Genomic DNA, 22,424 nt, shown 5'->3' on the forward strand with positions numbered 1-22,424 from the left:
CTGCCTGTAATCTTAGTAACACCTACTGATATCAAAATGCTACTTATTAACTAGCCTAAGATATTTATCTGAAAATGAAATGGCTATTCTTTTTCCTTTTTTACTAATTTTATTTTAAATATTTCATATTTGGAAATGTCAATCACTTTTTACAAATTTAAGACAAATAAAATGTATTCCCCCCAAACATCAGACGTCAGATTTAGACCCTGTAGCTTGGATGTATTAACGATAGCTGAGAAGGAGACTAATAATCATGGACGCATCAGGGGCAGAGAATACAAGTGTGCTCGATGGAAAGAGAAGTTTAAACAAAAGAAAATAACTCCATCATCCCCAATCCTCTGGGGGCTCACACATCATTTCTAGGATCTTCTTTTGGCACCAAAATAGCTATGGCCTTGATGTACTCTCTACTGAGTGACTTCCTCAATGGTATATCAGGAAGTGTATAAAACCCATAGATCAGGGGTGGCCAACCTGAGCCTGAGAAGGAACCAGAATTTACCAATGTACATTGCCAAAGAGCCACAGTAATACATCAGCAGCCCGCATCAGCTCCCCTTCCCCCCCCCCCCTCCACCCCCAGCACCTCCTGCCTGCCAGCAGCCCTGCCGATCAGCACCTCCCCCTCCCTCCCTGTGCCTCCTGCTGGCTGTGATCAGCTGTTTTGCAGTGTACAGGAGGCTCTGGGATGGATGGGGGAGGCGCAAGGGTGCAGCAGGCTCAGGGTAGGGGGAAGGAAGAAGCTGGGGTCTTGGGGTAAGAGGTGGAGTGGGGGCAGGGCCTGGGGTTGAGCAGTGGAAAGTTGGCACCTGAAGCTCCAGCCCCGGAGTCAGCACCTATGCAAGGAGCCGCATGTTAACTTCTGAAGAGCAGCATGCGGCTTCAGAGCCACAGGTTGGCCACCCTGCCGTAGATGAAATACCTGCTACATGTTTCAATTATCCTTACAGTTCTAAACATTAATCTGTACTAATATTCCTATGAAAGCTACAAGATTTGCCCTTAATAAATCCCAAATGCCATAATTCATTAAAACACTTTTAACTTTTATTTGAATGCCCTTTCATAATTGGCATTAGGGCAATCTACCAGGGAAGGTGGTTTTTTTGATGCTATCCCTGGAACAGTGTACATTTATCAACAAAAATCTATATTAACATTCTTTATTGCCCACATAATTTATGCTCCCTGTGGATCAATGTTCCAGTGGTCACGGATTCTACTATCTTTGTGCAACCCAGTAACAAAAATATAGAGTGCACCATCCCAAGCATGAAGTCTCAGTACCGCTCTATGACAGAGCAAATGGACAAAATAGGAATTAATAAGTCAAAATAATGGCATACCTGCCAGTCTCCATTGCCAGCAAACATAAATATAGCAACACTTCAATAACACTTGTGTAATATTTCATGCATAATAAATGCATCTCAATTTTCTTGAGGACAAATCTTGGCATTACTATGGACATGGCTGCATTCTTGACCCGTGCATTGTCACCAATTTCATTGTGTCTGGGAGACCTTAGAGGGGAAAAAAACCCCATATATGTTTTTATTTAGTCTTGGTTTGTTGTTATATTACTACTTATAGCACAGTATTTCTCTATTAGAAAAAGGAGTAGACATAAGTATCTGATATTAAAAAATATAAGAGCAGCACATGTAAGAAAGTATTCATTATCTTTTACCTTTGTTCAAAGGTGTAGAAATATACATTTTACTCCAGGGACCCTATTTGCAAGTCTTTTCCTTACCTTTAAAAAAACATTTTCTATCATCTCTGGAAAGGAAGAGGAAGACCTCTGTTAATCCCACACAGAGGCCAAATATGGCCCTAAAATTGTGGATTACTCTAGAGACAACTATGTGGGTTCGCAAAAGATTTGGAGCTGCATGATCAAATGAAAAATGCCCATTAATTCTTCTGGAAATGAGGCAGACCAAATATCCATTTAATGGGCTCTGTATTTTTGATAATTTAATATAAATCTACTCTAACCCCCCTTTTACTCCATGTATTATTTACTATTCACTATGCAAACCTGTTCATCTAAACGATTGTGCCCTAGCTTAGGTTGTGCCCCATTGTTGTCTTTGACAGTAGTTCAGATAGCCTTGTAGCCTTCAAAGCTATTGTAGCTGTCACCTTTAAAACCTGGCATTACTTCACCGAGGCTCTCTCTTAATCTACTCTTTTCCTCAGAGTACAGAGCTTGTGTCTCTAACCTTTCTGAATAACTAAGATCATTGTGTCTCTGTGGCACTCTGCTTGCCCTTAGCTGCACCTTTCCCATTTCTATAATATACTTTTTTATAATAAGGTGACCAGAACTGTGCAGTTTTCCTAATGCAGACTCATTAGTCTCTTGTAAAGTGCTGGAATAATTTCCTCAGATTTATATTCAATAACACTATTTATTCACTCCCAGAATATTGTTTGCTTTTTTTTTTACTGCTGTTAAGCACTATGCAAAAGACTTCAGCGTTTTTTTTTTTTGCCATAACCTGAATTTCCTTCTCTTCCTAAGTACTAATAGTGTGTTATGGTTAAGGGTACTACATCGAGTCTGTCTGTTCCTTTTGTTTGTATTGCTAAGTGTGTGCAGGGTGGGCTAGAGGGCAAGTTTGTGAGAAGGCACAAGGATGATTTTAGTGGTGAGGTCAGGCGGATCCCCCCTCTAGCTCTCTCACTAACTGCCACCCATCCCTCCCCTGCCTCATTCTTTCATTCATTCTTCCTCTTCTTAGCACATCCAAAGAGGAGGCTGAAAGCTGAGTGGAGGAAAAGCGGGGTTGGAACTGGTGAGGGAGACACTGAGAATAGGAGGCACTGCTGGACAATGGCGACATGAGGTGAACAGGAGGGGCAGCTGCTGTGGAGAAGAGGGAGCCCAGACTGGAGTTTGTGGAGGTTTGGAAGGGGCTGGCTGGTAGGGAAGGAGAGTGGCTGGGTGGGTGTGTGGAAGAGATGGAGGCTGGGTTGTGGCTTTCTGGGAGAGAGAAAGAGAAGGGGGTGAGTGAGAAGAAGTGGGAGGATTAGGTTTGTGGGGAGGAATGAGGGGCCCTGGGTTGTGGGGTCTGTAGGAGTTACAGAGGAGTGAAGGGGTTTGAGGGAGGGTTGCTGCATTGTTAGGTTGGGTGTGGGAGCCAGAGGGGTCTGCTGGGCTGGTGTGGTTCTGTGGGAGGAAGAAAGGGAAGGCTGAGGGATCACTGGGCTGTGTCCAAGTTTGGGCCTGAATGAGGACAGAAGAGCTGCCTTTGTCTCAGGCAGGAAGGGGGTTTTGCAAGGCAGGACTGCCTATGGCTCAGCCCAGCAGCAGTAGCTCCAGCATCCTGAGCTAAACCTGGAAGTGGACCACTTTTTACCAACCTAACCAGTAGTCTGCGTCAGAACTGGACGATCAGAACATGTGATCACCCAGCTCTGAAACACACTGTGTTTTCTTTCTGCAGGCCTTAGGTGCCTTAACAGCTGGTTCTCTGTGCATGGGTTCCGGGCTCTCGTGTTTGGTTTTAATCTAATTCAAAACTCAAAGCAAAGCAAATTTCTCCTGGCTTGTGCTTTCATTATGAAGCAGTCCCACAACATTACAGCTAGGTGGGCTACATTAGCTGTTTAAAATCATCCAGCAAACCTTCCCACGACTTTAGGACAGAAAGTGGAATGAAGTACTCACTGGATTGAAACAGCAGAAGTATTTAAAGTCTGTAGGAGGGATAGAACTATCTAATTGGAATTTGGCCAGGATACTTGGAGATAATCCTCCAAGTCTTACAAAACTGCTGCAGTCTTACATGCTGGGACAGCCACAAACCAATCCTTTAACATTACCATGGAGGTGCAGATTACCACTCCTACCTGAGATGGAACTAGCCCCCTTGACTGAGGGCACCTTGTTGATTTCTGCCCTAGGCTTACTGCAGGAACTGCCTGCCAGAGGAGAAGCACATTTGCTCCCTGCAGGTGCTAGGGAGGGTGTATTCAGACCACCTGTGGAAGACTCAGTGGTGAGAGAGGAGCACTGTGGCTCTGCCTGGTGACTCACTAAATTAGAAGATGGAAGGGAAGACTTCCAGATCCTTCTTAAAACCAGGGAGGTAATGAAATGGGAGAGAGGAGGACAATCTGCTCTTATATTCTCCCTGTCCTGTCCACTGGGCCAAAATGACAGTATTGACCCTCCATTTGCCCACTGCTCTCACTCCCATATCCATGCCTTCTTTCATGTCACTCCTTAGCCTTTATACATAAACGGCTCTTCCTGAACTGATCCATGAGGTCAGTAATTTCTATTCCATCCAATCCCTCCTTGGCACCCACTTCCACTGGGATAGCCACAAGAAATTAGCCAACTAATAATGGCTAGGTTAAGGGGCACTTGGAGATAGTTGGTATTTATTGTATTTAAATCTTTTAAATACATATTTAAATTATACATTTTACTCCTCACAGCCTCTGTTCATATGTTGCTGATCCTTAGAACATGAGTTTTTCAAAGCAGGGACTGTGTCTCCAGAGGTATGTGGATAGTGTCTAGTGCATTGTGGGTGCTCCTGGAGGACGCAATAATAAAGATAATGTAGTTCCAGAGCTTATTAGCATCATATATCAAGCCTCAAACTCAGGCTTCGTTCACAGCAAAGCTTTTGCCCAACTCTTATATCTGATCCAAGTAAAATAAACAATAAAATCTGAACCAATCAGTCATTGACCCTCATTCTTCACAAACTAAAGGAGGAAAAGCCAAGTCAACCAAGTGAAAACCAACTCAATACCACATACATCTACAGCTCTATTTAGCCTCCATGGTTCCAGGAGGTTCACAGAATGCCTAAACACACTTTTTTTACTTTAACACAAAGAAAGTCACTTTCTTATTCTTTAGAGCATTACCAACAAACAGACACTTTCTTCAAGGTGCTTTCATATTGAGAATTATGCAGGCAGGAAAATATTTTTTCTATTTAAATAATAACTAGGGCTGTCAATTAATTGCAGTTAACTCATGCGATTAACTCAAAAATTAATTGTGATTAATTGCAGTTTTAATTGCACTGGTGAACAATAGAATCCCAATTGAAATTTATTAAATATTTTGGATGTTTTTCTATATTTTAAAATATATTGATTTCAATTACAACCCAGAATACAACGTGTACAGTGTTCACTTTATATTATTTTTATTACAAATATTTGCACTGTAAAATGATAAACAAAAGAAATAGTATTTTTCAAATCACCTCATACAAGTACCATAGTGCAATCTCTTTATCATGAAAGTGCAACTTACAAATGTAGATTTCGTTGTTGCATAACTGCAGTCAAAAACAAAACAGTGTAAAACTTTAGAGCCTACAAATCCACTTAGTCCTGCGTCTTGTTCAGCCAACCGCTAAGACAAACAAGTTTGTTTACATTTACGGGAGATAATGCTGCCCACTTCCTATTTACAATGTCACCAGAAAATGAGAACAGACATTTGCATGGCACTTTTGTAGCCAGCATTGCAAGCTATTTACATGCCAGATATGCTACACATTCATATGCTCCTTCATGCTTAGGCCACCACTCCAGAAGACATGTTTCCACGCTGATGGCCCTCGTTTAAAAAAAAAAAAAAAAAAAAAGCATTAACTAAATTTGTGACTGAACTCCTGGGGGGAGAATTGTACGTCTCTGTTTTACCCGCATTCTGCCATATATTTCATGTTACAGCTATCTCAGATGTTGACCCAGCGCATGTTGTTCATTTTAAGAACACTTTCACTGAAGATTTGCAAAATGCAAAGAAGGTACCAATGTGAGATTTCTAAGGATAGTTACAGCACTCAACCCAAGGTTTAAGAATCTGAAATGCCTTCCAAAATCTGAGAGAGATGAGCATGCTTTCAGAAGTCTTAAAAGAGCAACGCTCTGATGCAGAAACTACAGAACTCAAACCACCTAAAAAGACAATCAATCTTCTGCTGGTGGCATCTGACTCAGATGATGAAAATGAACATGCATTGGTCTGCACTGGTTAGAATTGTTATTGAGCAGAGCCCGTCATTGGCATGGATGCATGTCCTCTGGAATGGTAGTTGAAGCATAAAGGGACATATGAATCTTTAGCGCATCTGGCATGTAAATATCTGCAGCACAGGCTATGACAGTGCCATATGAATGCCTGCTCTCACTTTCAGGTGGCATTGTAAACAAGAAGTGGGCATCATTATCGCCTGCAAATGTAAACAAACTTGTTTGTGTGAGTGGTTGGCTGAACAAGAAGTAGGACTGAGTGGACTAGCTGGCTCTAAAGTTTTACATTGTTTTATTTATGAATGCAGTTATTTTTTGTACATAATTCTACATTTGTAAGTTCAACTTTCATGATAAAGAGATAGCACTACAGTACTTGTAATGGGGGAACTGAAAAAAATGTGTTTTTTTTTACAGTGCAAGTATTTGTAATGAAAAGTAAATATGAAGTGAGCACTGTACATTTTGTATTCTGTGTTGTAATTGAAATCAATATATTTGAAAATTAGAAAACATCCAAAATATTTAAATAAATACTATTCTATTGTTAACAGCTTGATTAATTGTGATTAATTTTTTTAATCGCTTGACAGCCTTAATAATAACAGAAATTCCCAAAGTATTTATGAAAGATAAGAGTTTAAACTGAAAAGATATTGGACTAGTTTCTCTCCTCTCCCAAAATATTCTCAGCACAGGCTGGAGAGGACTATCAGAAAAGCAGGTACAGCTCCCAGATTTTCAAGCTGTCTTGGAATCAGTCCTGATGTAAGTCAGATCACTTACAACGGCTGCCTGTGGTCACTAGAGAAGCATATGCCACCTGAGAATTGCTGTAGGTGAGTAGAGCTCTGCTCTGCTATCTCCACATCCTTCTTCCCTTGATGCATTGTCTGTGCTGGAGTGCTAGGGGATTAACATATGTACCAGCTCTGTCAGGTTTACACCAATTGAGAATTCCCCTCCATTATTATTATTTATTGTTAGTATGGACGAGCTCAGGAACACCAGTTATGGACAAGGATCCTTTGTACTAGTTGCTGTACAAATACAGAACAAATAGATGATTTCTGCCTCAAGAAGCTTATAATTAAAATCTAAGACAGGAGAGAACTGGTGGATATGGTCAGACAGACAGATGTGGTCAATGTGATAGGCCATGAGCTCAGCACACCAGCTGCCTACCTGCTATTTGTGGACACAGGGGGAATTCTCAACTGGCAAGCTGTGGTCATTTCAGGCAGCACAAAATAGCCAGCAATGGAACTGAGAATTTGGCCCACTGAGTTTAAAAACAGCAATATTCATTGAATATTATAGTTTAAAAATAAACATGCTCCCAAAGTCAGGAAATTCAGTTGTAAGGTCCTAATACCAGTTTTAATTCTCCCATCTACCCTTCTATAGATAGTCTACAGAGCCCCTTAGTCATGACATACTTCTCGATCCTCTGTTCCAGTATGGACCTCAAGTCTAGTGAACTTACCCCTCCATTACATAAGGGGAAAAGTTCTGACCCTCCTTCAGTCCATCCATCTATTAAGGGTCACAGCTGTCACCATACAAATTACCCATCTTACAAAAAGAAGACAACCATCCCACATCCTGTGACAGGTAGCATACCTTGTTGTATTACATGAGCTTTCCTGACATGGGCTGGAAGTAATTCCATTGTTCCCAGTTTATTCTAGGAGTCTGAATAAGACATACCCTCCAGATACAGATACAACCAGAGAGCATCATGGATGTTATCTACATTATATACAGTACGATACAGAGACCAAAGTCAGCACAGTGGGCACCTTTTCAACCTGGGCACGATCTTAGATGTTTCATAATAATAAAAATGCAGCCCTTATTGTTGTAATGACTACACAACAGGACTTTAATACACAACAGGACAGATTTTCTTTTATGGTCCCTTACAATAGGGCTTAACGTCTCAGGCGAAACAATGTATTCCCTTTTGCGCTGACACTGGGAGTGCCCGTCCCAGACCTGAGGAAGAGCTCTGTGTGGCTCCAAAGCCTGCCTCTCTCACCAACAGAAGTTGGCTGAATAAAAGGTATTACCTCACCCACCTCGCCTATCTTTTACATGGCAACCATGAAATGTCTGCAGGCCACATGTGGAGGGTGGGTGGAGAGCTAGTGGTAGATTTAGATCTGGATTTGGAACCCTAATTGAATATTCTGATTTATAAGATTTTTTAAAACAACAGCATCCTATTAATGTTGGTCTTTTAGAGACCTACATATAAAACTTTAACTGTATCTTAATGACTTTTTGGACAGGATTCCAGCTGCTGACATCCCATAGTTCACAACTGGGCTTTTTTCCTCAATCTTCAAGGTGCATATTAGTCCAGTAACAAAATACAGTTATGTAATATACAACAGAAATAATATTGTACAAGGGAGTATATAGGTAATGCACAGATTCTTCTGTGAAGGTGTAGGTAGCAAACCCAATGGAATAACATGAGAGAAATTGGATTGGGAATATCTATTTATTACAAATGCTATTTAATTAAAAGAAATGTGTAGCAGATTAGCTGTGCCGTTACTTTCAGTAATTTTCAAAATCACAACAAAAATATATTAGTGCATTATGCTATCTTATCTTCACATGTAGTGATGTGTTTAACAGCACTTTGCATAAATTAATGGAAAGCAGGAGCATCTCTACAAGCATGAGGGAATTCACAAGGCAAAGCGAGAGGGAATCACTTTATTTCCAACCTTACTAGCCTGCCCAGGAAGAAAGAAATGTCCCTGCACCTAACGGTGTTGCTCTTGAACTGCACACACAAGACCTACTGACACCAAAGGGGGTCGCACTACAGACAGAAGGACAGTATGTGGCCCGAAAGGAGAAATAAAGAGACTTTGTGGATTGAAAAGTCAAATTTACACCCATACTTAGCAGTGATGGTCTGTGCTGGAATATTTTTAACTAAATAGCTACCTGTAAACTTGTCTGTTTTAGCTCCTGGGGTTCATACGTGAATTTGTGTCTCATAAGATTTGAATTTTGTTCGTTGAGAATTAAGTGAATTTCTATTTAATTTTAGCAAGCCACATTGAAAAACAGACCCTGTGCATGTGAACCTTTGTATACAGAGTTTGTGCGTGTAAATCAGCTGCTTCCATGGCACCATTTTCCTTCCCTCTAGCCCAGGAGCAGACTGAGAGTCCCCTGCTGTTTGAGGGTCTGCCACTAAGAAGGGTCAGGCTAATGGCAGAGCTCATGGAGGATGGTGGCAGCCTTTAGATGTATGTGTGGCACCTTTTCAAGCATACTATGCAATTGACAAAAGGAGGAATATGGCAAAAAGTTTCACATGGGGCTGGAGATTGAGCTCATCCCTTACTCGCCTGGCAGCAACATCTCCTGTCTTTCAGGGCTGGGCCTGGCTCCTTACTCTGGGCATTGCCACATGACACATGGGGACTTGTGGCCACTCACAGAAATTTGGCCCAGACACCCCTTTGTAATGATAGAGGGGCGTTGCAACTCCATGTGCCACATATCAGTGCTTAGAGTGCGGAGCTGAGGCCAGACCTGCAGGACGGGTGTTGCTACTGCTATGTGGCTGCAGCGAAGGTTCTCTCTCCAGTCTATCACTAATGACCCACTGTCCCCTCCCCTGTTGCAAAACCTAGCTCTGCCATGGGTCAGGCAGGAAGGACAGTGCCAGGGGAAAGTTTGGTGAGATACATATCAATCCCTCCATCTTCATGGAGAATCTGTGCAGCGGTGTGTCAACATCTGAACGGGCCCCCTCTTTTTAATAGCTCTCTGACCTCCAGTGAGCTGTAATACTTTGGTCTAATTTCATTTGTTAGGTTTAATGTGGAGGTGCTGGGTGATGTTGGTGGCCTGTGATATAGAAGTCAATCTAGCTGATCATTGGGGACCACCTGTAAATGCCAGTACCTCTCCCGACCTTGCACAGGCCTTCAGAAGATCAGGAAGTGGTATGGATACCCTACGGGGCAGCAGAGCACCATAAACAATCCCACTCCTACTGCCAGATGATGATAAAGGATCACCTGGTAGCTCTTTGTGTAGGAAAACAAGGGATCAGTGTCTAGTCGTTAACGCAATGTCTGGGAGTAGGACTGTTTCCTGGCTCCCGTTGCTCTGCTGGGCCACATACCCCTAGCCAGTTCTGTACAACTACTCAGTTCAAGATTACTACATAGCCTTTAAGAAATCAATTTTAATACTCTTCAGTTTTATTAGTCCTCTTGGAAAGGTGACTACCTCACCCATTCCATTCGATATAAAAAATATCCATCTTCATCTCACCTCTCTGAATTAACTTCATGTTTACTAGTAAACCTAAAAAATGACTTCAGCTTAAAAAACAAACAAACAAAGCCTCAAAAAGACCCTACAGTATCACCGTTCATTGCTATCTGAGGTTTACATATCTATAATCTGTTCCACAGAACAAATTCCTTGAAGGCCTTCAGTGCTCAGAATATCTTTATTTATACCTTTATCTTCTTATAACTCAATACCCCATCTATTGCACTTTGAGGACTAGATATTATTTGCCCTCAGATGATGAGACCCTTGACACCTTGTTCACTTTTGCCTTATATTCATTGTTCTGAATGCACAGCTTCTACTTTTTATTATAACTCAGACATGCAGAGTGCACTTGACAATTCACAGCTAAGAATGCACCTCATATTTTCCACAAAAGAAGTATTAGATCAGATTGAACCTCTCTTACTAGTTGGTGATGTGCAATGAATTGGCTAAGCAGAAATTACAATTCCTTTCTACCTCCTATGATTCTTGGGGATTGACTCGCAGGCACACCACCTTTTCCTGATCAATAGGGAGGGAGCAAAAAGTCTGTTGAAATGATTGACCCAGGAGGTAACATTTCTGTGGGGAAAAGACAGCAGCAGTGGCCACACAGTGATCTGGGAGAGGAACAGGAAAACTGATGCTGCAGAGGAAGCTCAGAGGAACCATGTGGCAAGCAGGAAGACAAATAGGATAGGCTTCAACTGGAGCTGGGAACTGCATGCAGAGCAGGCTATGTTTGCCAGCTGGATCCAAGTTGGTGAAGAACTTGTGGGGAAACAGCAGAGTGGGCAGGGGACCTGCAATCAGAAGGCTGAGCAGAGAGGAGCCTGGGGAACTCTTGGGAACACAGATCTAGTGGCTAGTTCAGGCCCTTAAAGGGGCAGGAACTAGAGGAAGGGAGGCTGCAAAGCCCAGTGGATTTAGCACTAGACTGGGACTCAGGAGTTCTGGGTTATAGTTCCGGCTCAGCCCCTGGCCTGTTAGGTGACCGTGGACAAGTCATGTCGTTGTTCAGTTTCCCCATCTGTAAAATGGGGATAATGTTATATGTATAATAATAACATACTAACCTTTCTAAAGCACTTTAAGATGTACTGATGAAAAGTGCTATATAACTGTGAACTATTTTGTTTTTTTGCAGACAAATTGCGCTGGACACTGGGGAATACTCTGGGAAGTGTCAGTGTGTTCTGACTAGGTGCTAGACAAGCCTACTGTCCTTGTAAAGGGCAGTTATGGACACCAAGGGGGTGTAGAGGGCTTTGTAGACTACCTACCATCCGAGCTGGAGCAGGAGCTCTGCAGGAAGTGCTGTTGCAGCAGTGGGGAACCAATGCAGAGGGGCCTCCAGTGAGAGACACTATGGATTAATCCTCACCAGGAAACAGGAAAATTACCTACTTGTCTCTAATAAGGGAATGGGCAGGAGAGAGCACCCCAAGCTCTTGGCCTGAGGAGCCTAACCAGCTATTGGACTGCCCCCCAAGAGCCAAATGAGGAACTGCTATAACTGTTTAAGCCACTGTGCCTATGGTACCTTTCTATTACCTGCTATCCTAGTAAAAAAACACCTTCACTCTAGCCAAGCGACTGGGTGATTATTTGGAACCACCAGGACAAGCACAAATCAGGCCTAGAAGTTGAAGCACCTTCAGCGTTTTCCTCAGAGTCATGGTACACTACTGAGCACTGTAAGAGGTTTGGTGTAACACAGAACTGAGCAGCCATAATAATGTTAGATGAATTTCTGGTACTAATTTAGATTTTGGTCCCTACAAATCTCTGCTAATTTTAGTCTTCTGACAGAATGTTACTCACGCTCTTTATTCTAAACAGGAATGGCCTCAAGGATTGCTCAATCACCACATAAAACTTACTCATTGAAACCAGAGGCATATTTCACTTACAACATATAGATATGTTGGATCTTAAAGAGAACTTACTACACTCCAAATTCAAAATTTTACATCAGTCTATCCAAGAATTCTTATGGAAGACTCAAGCATCTTTAACCAAAAGATGGGTCAGTTCCACTTTTCCTGATAGGACACAGGTACATAATGTAATTGATGCCACTGCCGTAGCAGGATGAACATCGGAGATCACATTCAGTGAGAAGGGCACCAAGATTACTACTTAGACTAATGGTGGATAAGAAGGCTATTACTGTCTGTCCAGCCAGGGCCAGAACTGCTGCAGAAGCTGCAGGACTGATAAGGGAGTCTGACATTTTGATGGACAACTAAGTGTCTTCACCTCAGCAAATTGGAACTTGTTGGGGATGGAAATGAACATGGAAGTCACCTTGAAAGGAAGGAGCTTTGAACTTGTGGGGAGCCTGGAAACTCTGCCCCAAGCATGTTATGCATCAATATAACTTTAGTACAACCTTTCACCTGTAAAAGGGGAAACCTCTGAGTAGCAAAGGGCCTGGATGGGAGAAGCCTTAGCCCCAGAGATGTAAGAATCCCGATTTGGGAAGGGATTTGTCTAAGAATATCTTTATTTCACAGGTGCCTGGGGCCCTCATTGCTAGTCTCATTGCTAGTAAGTGGTTATTATTGCATCGGTTAACCATGAAAACATAAACATCATTTAACTGTATTTATTGTAATTTCATAGAACTCAGTCACATGATCCCAGACACTCTGGGAGTAAAAGTTCTTGTTTATTTTGTGATGTTGCCATTCTGGATGAACCCAACAAAGTATAAAACACCCAAGAGATTCTAATAATTAGAACACTACAGCATGTCCCTCCAGGGTTTGTGCTGTGGTCACTGCTACCAACACTGACCATTTTTATGCAACACTGTTCACACGGGTCCTGGCCTATCTGGGACAAGAGGGGGTTAATGGTGGCAGTGGTGGGATTCCATTCATATCCCACGTACTACCTCCCTGTCTCCTACCCCTCCCCCCAAAATGGAGGAAATAAATCCTTGTAATTGACAAGAGATTTAGTAGTAGGCAAGGTGTGCAAATGTTGGAGGTAGTTATGTGGAAGGCAAAGTGTCAGAGGATTGCTCTTCGGGTTGAAATGGGACAGAGAGCTAATAGAAGGTGTGGGAGAATGTGACAGTCTACCCCTCTGTTCAAAGCTTTCAGTGGAGGAGTTTCCCAAAGTCTGGACCTCAGTACCCAGTTGGGACATGTGTCCTCAAGGATTACTTGCTACAGTTCACCTGTTCCACAGCAGACTCCAGCCATGACGTAGCAATTTTTTCAACCAGAGGTGAAAGAGAGAAGACTTTGACTTTACACTTTGACAGCTAGCCAATGAGGCATTTCCTCACGACAGGACATTCATAGAACAGCAGCTAGTTCTGAGTGATTTCATGACCTATGATATCAAAAGAAAGAGTCGGATATATCTCCAGCCAAAGAAACACCAGAATTTGGTGGTGGTTTGCTCGTGGATAAACTAGAGTGGGCCAGAAAGTTAGAGCAAAAGAGAAGCCCAGAGAAGCCAGTGAGGCAGAGAGGAAAACAACTGCTTCTGCAGATAGGATAAAGGATCTGCCTCTAAGGAAGCCACCTGTGATTAAATAAAAAGAAAAACCAAGGAAGTGGAGGACCTGAACCTCAAAGTACAGACACGCAAACCAGCAGTGGAGAAAAACACTGCTGCAGTAGGAGAAACAAGGATACCAAACATGCAAAACATGATAGAGATCATCGGAGTTCCTCAGCATGAGCTTTGTGAATGAAAGGAGGAGACAGGTGCATTCCTTAGGGCTGCTTTCTCATCAGACAAGGACAAGCTAATGAAATGGGGAAACATAGATGCCTGGACCTGGTTTGGTGAATGTGTGGCAGCAAAAGAGAGTGCCTACCACAAAGATGACTGCAAAAGAAGAGGCAAAAATGAGACTCCTGAACTCATGGATTAAGGGTTCAGAGATTGTCAAGGAAATTGAAACAAATTGGCTTGTCAAGTTCAGCAGTTGCCATGCAAAGAAAGAAAATCATTGCAACAAAGGTGTTAGGTGTCATGCCATGGTTCAACATAAGAAACAGATAAGGTTTAATTAACAAGAATGGTAACAAAGATGAGTTTGTATACTAGACTGATATAGAGAAAAACAGTCCAAGGATTGTTGTGAATGTGATGCAGTGTGATGGACAGAGAGATTTCGGAGTATGATGTGGTGTAAAGCAAGAAGAGTGCAGCTGCTGTGAATATCACAGGCCCTGGTGGAACTCCATTTCAAGGCAGTGAATATGCGACAGACTTTGATCACTATAGATGCAATCCTCCATAGAATGATCAGTGGAATAACCAGAATAACAAGGTTGAGGAGAAGGCCAAGGAACCAGAGGACACATAGGAGAGAACTATTGCAGAAACTGGAGCAGTGATGACCCTGAGGTGTGAGGACCTCAGTAATAGGGAAGATTTCGAGGCAAGAAACTTGAGAGTGGAAATCATAAGAAAGTCCCAGACAATAGATCCAGTGCTCACCAGGCTAAAATGCTGGAGAAAGAGTGGACTCATGGACTTCCAAGTAAAGCCAAGGAAGACCCTATAAATGCTGTAGCTCACCCACCAGCTGAAAGCCATTACTGTCTTTCTAGCAGGGTGGGTGAGCTACTGCATTTATAGGGTCTTCCTTGATTTGACTATATATTCTGTCTATCCAGGCTGCTAAGGCTTTAATTCAAGGCTTCAACTGTTGGCACCCGTTCTTTCCTCCTCACTGGCCTTGGCACCAGTCATATTGCCCCCACTCAAGTCCATTCAAAATGCTTCTTCTGGGGGTCTATCTTCTGTTACATATGTTGCAGAATGCCTAGCAGAATGATTCCCTGCTCCTTGATTGCAGTTCCTTGGCCTTACTGTAAAATAAACAATACATTATACTAAAAATAATAAGCCCAACTGGAAGTACAAAAAATGCTGATTGGTCAAAACTGAAGCTGTTGTGTGGGAAAGAGTCAGTTGCAACACATTACATATTGCACCCTAGAACCATTTTTGAAAAAAGTTTCAAAATTGTCAAAACATCCTGCTTTGACATACTCAAAATGAAAAATTTGGGCTAATTTTTATTTAGAATTTAAGCATTATAGTACATGTTTTTTTAAAAATAAAAAAGGTTGAAATCAAAATGAAATGTTTCAAAATGATCAAAGTGAAACCTTTCAGTTGACTTGAACTGGAATTTGGTTTGGGTTTGGGGGTTTTTTAAATTTTTGAAATTTTGACATTTTTTCCTAATTTAAGACAAGAAAAAATTTCAAAATCTCAGTTTTTTGGCAGGACCAGAAAAATCTTTCCCATCCAGCTCTAATCCTTTACCTCTTTTATGGCATTGTGTGTGCAAAAGGGATATGCTCACAAATTTTGTTGGGCAGGATTGCATGATTAGTGAAGGAGTGGGTGGGTGAGATTCTGTGGCCTGCGTTGTGCAGGAGGTCAGACAAGATGACCATAATGGTCCCTTCTGACCTTAGTATCTATGAATCTATGATTATTGCTTCTGGCTGAAAAAATATAATTTGGAGGATTCAAAGAAAGGTGCCATAGATTTCCAGACCTGTTTTCTAGAATTCATACACTTAAGAGGAGTCTAATGTAGCAAATTTCAAGAATGTGGTCCTAATCCTAAAACCCTGACTGACAGGAGTGGTCCAATTAGTGGCAGTGGAAGGTGCACATATTTACAACTAGCAGGAGGTGCTTAGAAGGTTTAGGGGTGAAATCCTTGGCTCACTGAAGTCAATGGTAAAACTCTAATTGGCTTCAATGGAGCAAGGATTCCATTCTACTCATAGTCTTTTTGGCCTCATCTTGAAAAAGTGTATGTAAACCTTGATCTTTGTTCCTTTGCAGTGTCCCATCGACTTGAATAGAACTTGAAGGAGAAGTCCATGGTTTTTGGATCCTTTTTTAGGATTGGGGCTAAAATGAGCTGGTAGTCTCCAGTTACCAGGAAATTGTTTTGAGGGAATTTCTGCATAATTAAAAGCGACCAGCTTCAGAAAGGGGAATTGTGGGAAAAGATTAGGATTCTACTTATGATCTAACTGATTCATGTAACCCAACTGATTGTAGCTGATTTATTTCTGATACTCAGTAGTGTACGTGATATATGAATCCTTCAGAATCTGACAAAAATTTGACATTCTCACTTCTGAGTTTTTACAAATGGCTCAGGTGACAATCTATGTATCTGTAGAAAACTAATCCAGTTATTCTATTTCCATATTTGCCATTTTTCAACAAATATAGAACTGTACTAGTCAAAATTTTAAAATTAAAACATCAGTAAAATATTATAGGAAAACAACATGAAAACAGAGAATGAGATCTGTGACATTTATGCTTTGAAGTTTAAGAGGCAAGCAAATAAAAATAAAACCTAGTGTATATTTCTTGGATGAATCCGACTCAAAAGGACTTGTTAGTAGGCCTGCCAGTCAAAAGGGAAGAACTTTGGTCAGGTGAGGTAGGATTGTTGAGGAGACTGACCAGAACTCTTGTGACTACTTCCAAAGAGGTTTGTTTGGCTCCAGAAGGATTTAAAAAGCTTATTGAAAACAACATAATGGATAAATGTGTATGACTATAGCCTGGAGGAGGAGAGTAACAGTTTCCATGAAAGGCTTTTGGAGGCAAAGCAATTTTTTTTCATTTCTGTAACTAAATGTTTGTAGAGTTTTACAATTCCTGGTATGCATTTGTATATGAATACTTTGCATCAATGTTACCTTAGTTGTGAGTGTCTGAAACTATTTGTGACTATGCTATCAAAGACTTTTTTTTTTTTTAATTTAACTCACATCTATTTCTGCTCATTCCTTTTCCTTAAGGAAATCTTGTTCATGCTGGAGTTCCCTAAGAACCTGGACTAATCTAGTAGAAAAAGCTAAAAATGTATCCATTTCTACATGAAGATTCAGTACAGTGGAGTAATTCAGCCTGTAATCAGAGACAAACAAATGATGTGGAAGCCAAGCACAGAAGAAGGTATGGTAGTCATATCACCAAGATACTTTTCAAGACATTTGAGGAGATACAAAAAAAAAATGTCTCCAAAAAGAAAAATCAATTGTGAAAATGGATAAAATTGTGAAAATCAGTGGGACGTAGGCTTCTAAATCACGTATGTGCTTTAAATACTATTATCTAATATCTAAGGATTAGAGAATTATTATTCAATCACCTTACCACCCACAATCCTCAGACTTCCTAAAATATCTTAGAAACAGGGCTACGTGCCAGACCTACCAGTTCAGTACATATTAAATGAAAACCCAGAAAGAAGTATGGAAGCGCTACAGTATGGGTGGATTTAGGTATCCCATTTGACAATGCAACAGTGGGATGAACTTAGACATAATACAAAAGAGGCCTCAGTGGATCCCTATCTTTGTCACTAAGCTGTATGTCCAAAATAGGCATTAAAAATACAGATAAGTGTTAGAGATATGGGAATGGGATACCTTAGCGCTCTCCTGCATATGCTGTGAAGCTATCAAAAAATAAACCAAATGAAATCATGTGTGGCATTTCACGGAGAGTCAGTGATAATTTAAAAACTCATCATACGTCCACTGTTTCCATATAGTGGAATCTGAGCGACCACATTATTTCCACATATATTTAGAATAGACTTTTTTAGGACCTGATTATAATTATGTTTCCTGTGCTATCTGCTGGAGCCTTCTAGAGAACAAGTACCTTCAAAGGTACCTAAATGCCCCCCACAGACTGCAGCTGTGCTGCCAAAGACCACAATTCTGATACTTTTTAGAATCTCAGGAATGCAGCTGTTACAGCCTCCTTCCTTCAGACTGCTTTTGCAGCCCATGAGGAAGGAGCTGAGGGTGAAAGTGGCAAGATACCTGCATAGCTTTTATTAACAAATTGTAATTTTTACAGTGCATCAAGGAGTCAATCGAGATGTGGTTCAGTTCCTTCAGGGGTAACATTATCAGACTTTTTTTGTTCTTTACAGGCTGGCCCTCACTTGGAGAACACAACAGTTTTGAAGGTATCAGATTGGAAAAGAGAAGTGACTTTCCAGTATTGCGGAGGACACCCAGCCACCTGCGCCAGAGAGACGTTTCTGCTAATGGTGACCACTCTACATATTCCTGAGTGGATGGGTATGGTAAGGCATGAAGGTAGACAAAACATATTTGCCCTGCCATTAACCCTGAAGAACCAGCATGAATTTCTGCTACACCAAAAATTTGCTGAATTATGCTTACAGGAGTGGGTGGCAATTAGAGAAGAAATTGACTGTACTCTAAGCTAGCAAACAGAGTTCCCGTGGAAGAGGAATAGAAAACCCAGAAAATGTCCATCCACCCCCTAACCCTCACCCCACCCACTGTCATCTACAGAAAGCCTGGCCTCTGTGTCCAGTAAACAGTACTGAAAGAGACAGGGAAACAGAGTGTGTATTTCCAGAAGTGTATTTTCTTCTCTGAACCCACAGCAAGCCAGTTGTCTCTCTCTGCTAAGGGACATGGCATTGTGTTTGTCCCACCCCCACTTCTCCTGGCTTCTGAAGAGTGGCTCAGTGTGGGGAGAAAATTGACACCAGGGACTGGGAACAGTCAGAGGGAGAATGGACCGTTCTGATTTTCCTTGGACAACCAAATGGTTACCTCTCCCTTCCTGGATGTAAGTGGGCCCACACACAACCCACCAGCCATCCCACCCCCCCACCACACGGTTCCCATTCATAAGAGGGAGGAAAAAGGAGGGTGGGGTGAGGGGTAGGAGAAAGGTGGTGTTGGATCTTTGAACAACCATATGGGTTACAAAACTGTTCTTTCCCCACCTGGGCCCTTTTAAAACCCAGCCCCTTCCTTCCTCCTTCCCCCCATTTCACATGGCCCAGGGATTATGTCTGTCAGTGCTGGCCTAGAAATGCACAGACACAGGGGCACAGTGACTGCTCATTAAAACCTGTTATAGCTTCCGCTAAATGCTTTACAGTGGTTTGCGGAAGTTCAGTAACATAACTGATTTACAGCTATGTGTATCTCCAGGACCGTGTCAGGCTGGAGGGAGGGTGTGATATTGTAGGGGGGCTGGGCTGAGGCATGTAGCAGGGGAGCAAGAGGAGGTATTGTCTGGAAGGATGGGGAGTCCATTGTAAAACTTACTGGACTCAGATTCTGGGTCCTCAGGCACCTCGGGGAGGGGATTTCTCAACCAGGTCTGCCAGGTAGAGGTGATGAATCACATGTTCTTCTTCCTCTGTGTCTCCCGGGGCTTCCTCTGGGAATTATGCCATGGTCCTCTCTGCCTCCTTTTCCTGACCCCAGGAGCATCCTTTTGTGTAAGGAGGCCAGTGGGATTGAGGAGAGGATCATGAGCCACTTCATGTTTCATACTCACAGGCTTGGAGAGCACTCAGTCTGGCTCATCGCAGCATGGCCATGTTCTAGGTCCCCTCCTGGCATGATTGTTGGAGTCCTTCATCTTCTGGTACAGGAGCCTGCTGTGTTTCATGCACTCCTGGCACTTGCATGGAGTCTAATAAATGTCCATCTTGTCCAGGCTCCGTCAAATCTCCCAGTACAGGTGAATGTTCCTGCCAGTACAGGCGAAGTCATGGAGGACGTGTACTCTGACCACACATTGATCAGCACTTGACTGTGCTCCAGCTCTTGGAATATGATCTATGATTGCCAGTGCTGATCACCAGCATTCTCAGGAGAATGGATCTGAAGTGCTCGGTGCAAATTGCTGCTACTACACTGACAATGGGGGGTCAGGGACCTTTCTACCTTTGAGTAAGGGTCAGGCAGCAGAGGGATCAGTGCATGGAGGGAATGGCTCTGGAGGACTGCTGAACTGGTACACACCCTTTGCCCCATCCACGTTGCACTGTACAATGGCTGTAGGGCCATGCCACACCAGAGGTATGTACATGTCCGCACCCCTCATGCATGCTAGCACACTAGACTGGCCTTCAGGAATATGCCTCAGGGCTTCAGATGTGGATAAGAAGGGGATTATAGCTCTACAGTCCACATATATCCATGCACTGGCTCAAGTGTAGATGCACCCAAAGAGGCATGGAAGAGACTGGACTAGGGCCTCAGATGCCTCCACGCTGGCAAGTGCTGGAATGAACAATGATCCCTCTGTTTGCCAGGGATTTCCAGGTGGCCTCAGTACTCTTGGTGTGGTGGTGTAGTTCTACACATTCTACACACAGTCTTCCTCTTAGTTTGAGGCAGTGCCTAAAAGGCACAACCCAGCCTCCCATATTTTAATGTCACACTGAAATTGATAGGGATTCACCAATTCTATACTCTAAACATTTAAAGTATATTGTGATGGTGTAGGATTATAGGACTTGATGCTGGTTGGTGCTGGGCCTCCATAACTCCTACTGCCATCAATGGGAGTTCGGTGTTCAGAATCAAACATAGCATTTGGGGTTTCTGTAGTTTATGCCCTAAGAACCAACTGAGAAGGTTTTTAATTGTGAAATGCATCTCATGATCATATGTATGTGTGTCTCTCTCTTATACCCGTCACCATGGGCTATTCTAACAAATACATTGCAAATACATTCATTGCTCTTACAGGATGAATTTAAACTAGGTAATTGCTTTCAGGTGTAAAACATTTTTAAAGCAGTTTTCCTGAGTGTGTGTGTGTGTGTTTACAGAAACTGTGAGGATAAAAATGTGATCAATGTAGTTTAATGTAACAGGCTATGAAAGTAATTTTGGTACTGTGTTTGCTTGTCCAAACCATCTTCATATCACTGGAATCACACAGTCTGGAGTGACACTGCAGTGAAAGTAAAGCTTGTCAGGGCTCTTGTGCTCATCAGCTGAAATCAGGCAAGAAGTTGCTCAGGATGATGCTACACATATTTCTGCTTCAGAGATTTATCAGAACTTTACTAAATGGTTTTGTTCCTTTCTCCAGACTCATTGTACATGCAAGCACATTTGTATACTCCACAGGCAACTGCTAAGGGACAAATAAAGGTCAAGTCTGCTGGGAAGCCTTTGCTAATAGTTTCTAGATTTGAGCTTTGGGGGGGGGTTAGGAAGCAGGGTGTTCATAGTGAAGGGTTCTTGGGTCTGAAATTCACTTCCCTGTTGATCCCTCAGAGCCCAAGATTGTTGAACTTCTGGTCATATTGTAAAGCTCATCTATGTTGACTCAGGCTTTTGCCTGAAACAGTGATTGTGTAGGATAACTGTGTGGGCATTTGTCTGGGTTCATCATTTTGTTAAGAGTCAGCAGTTGCCAGCAGATACAACTCCGTTAGCACAATTACTTCCTATGCTAAGTAGATGGGGAAACTATGGTTGTCCGACTTCCACCAAGAATCAATTTTGGCAAATGCTGACTTTTTAATGTGGACCACAATATGTTGCACGTGCTGCTAAGGATCATCTAATACTGTGGGGTTCATTTAACCTCCCCCCTCAAAATAAATAATATTTTGACAAAGACAATAAAAATAATTGCCAACTACATCAGTCTCTTAGCCTAATGTATTTACTACTCCTGAGGGAATTCTGCCCCCAAAATATAAAAATTCTGTGCTAAAAATTAAAATTCTGCAAAATTATGTGAATGTTATTTGTCAATAAATAAATGTGGAGGTTCCAGCATGGCAGTGGGGAGCACAGACCACTGGCTGCACAGAGGTGGGATATCACCCTGTAGCCCCCCACTCCAAGGACACTGACACAGTGGTGAGGCTGCATGCAAACCTGACATCGTGCAAGGGCTGGGCCTGCCCCAGAAAGATGCCAGATCTCTGCCTCCCCATGCCAGGCACACCAGATATGGGGCTTAGTGTAGGGGCATCCCAGTGTGGGGTGAAGGGGTCTGTGTGGGGAAATCAGGTCATGGGTGGCTCAGTGGAGGGTCTCAGTGCAGGGGGCAATCTGGATGCACAAGGGCACATGCGGGGGGGAGTTCCAGGTGCAGAGGACTCTTCACTCTTTGGGTGAAGGTGGTTGGGGCTCAATGGGGGGTCTGGTGTGGAGGGATAGGGCTCAGCAGTGGGGGGGTATCTGGGTGCTCAGTAGGGTGGGGGTTCAGGTGCAGCTGGTTGGGGCTCATGG

The sequence above is a fragment of the Lepidochelys kempii genome, chromosome 1 (genome assembly GCF_965140285.1).
Source record: "Lepidochelys kempii isolate rLepKem1 chromosome 1, rLepKem1.hap1, whole genome shotgun sequence".
Taxonomy (NCBI): Eukaryota; Metazoa; Chordata; order Testudines; family Cheloniidae; genus Lepidochelys; species Lepidochelys kempii.